Source organism: Physeter macrocephalus, chromosome 14 (genome assembly GCF_002837175.3).
Source record: "Physeter macrocephalus isolate SW-GA chromosome 14, ASM283717v5, whole genome shotgun sequence".
Taxonomy (NCBI): Eukaryota; Metazoa; Chordata; class Mammalia; order Artiodactyla; family Physeteridae; genus Physeter; species Physeter macrocephalus.
In genome coordinates, this window is record NC_041227.1 from 46,091,011 (window position 1) to 46,092,416 (window position 1,406).

Here is a 1,406-nt window from a genome sequence, read left to right on the forward strand (position 1 = left end):
GGCCCAGCCGCTCCGCGGCATGTGGGATCCTCCCGGACCGGGGCACGAACCCGTGTCCCCTGCATCGGCAGGCAGACTCTCAACCGCTGCGCCACCAGGGAAGCCCTGTCAGTGTAATTTTGTTTTACGTTTTTCTTATTCTGTGTGAGAGAAAGAGGTTACATGGCTTTTCATATGATTAAGGGCTGTTTGTAGTTCCTTTTCCTGGGAGCTTCCCGAATGCCCATTTTTCTGTGAGGTGGTTGGTCTTTTTTTCTGCCCAACCTGTAGGAATTTGTTTTGAATATATCGGGAAGTTTTGTTCTTTGTGGTCGAAGTTGCTGGTTTTCTCCCAGATCGTTGTCATTTATTCTTCAATTTTGCTCATGCTGGTTTTTTTGTTTTGCTTTTTGGTTTTTTTTGGGGGGGCCAAGCAGAAGTTTTGTGATGTTTATGTAGTTTGAATTGATCCATCTTTTTCTTTTATGGCTGCTGGAGACCGAGTCATACTTAGAAAGGCCTTCCCACTCCAAGGTTGTACTGGAATCCTGTCATGCTTTTTTCTAGGACTTTAACGGTTTCATTTTATCATGTATAAATCTTTGATCCATTTGGACTATTTCCTGGCGTATAGTGGGAGGTATGGATCCAACTTTATCATTTTCCAGATGGCTGACAAGAGATATTTTTTAACAGGGAGCTGGTCCAAAACACACCAGAAAACACTGTCTTCAGGAAAAGGTCTTATGCCTCAGCAGAAGGTATAGCAAATTATAGTGGGGAGCAGTTTTCTTTAATTAGCAGAGATTCATTTGTTCAGCGAATATTAACTGAGTGCTCACTGTGTGTTCGGTACTTTTCTAAATACTGAGGCTGGAAGAAATGGACCCAAGTCCTTGCTCTCTGGGAGCGCCCATTCTCTCGGGGGGAGACAGATAAGAAATAAGCAAATATAGACTACGTGTTTTTTTTTTTGGTTTTTTTGGCTGCACTGTGCAGCTTGTGGGATCTTAGTTCCCCAACCAGGGCTTGAATCCAGGCCCAGGGCCGTGAAAGCACCGAGTCCTAACCACTGGACCGCCAGGGAATTCCCCTATGTTAACTAGTATAGAAAAAATAAAATTTGGTGTTCCAGTTACTATGGCTATAAAAACTGTGTCAAAACTTCAGGGCTCTCTGGGGCAGGCATTGGGACCGGGCACAGCACAGGGGCAGAGGGGATGTCTCTCCTCTGCTCCAGGGCGTCTGGGCCTGTGGACTGTCTGAGGGCTCTTTCACTCGTGCCTCTGGGGGCCGATGCTGGCTGTCGCCTGGGGTCTGCATTCCCCTCCCTGTGGGCCTCTCCTTACGGGGTCTCTCTGTGGGTTTCCTCCAATGTGGTGGGTTCCCAGGGGCGTGTTCTGAGGCCTCCGGAGTCCTGCAGGGTC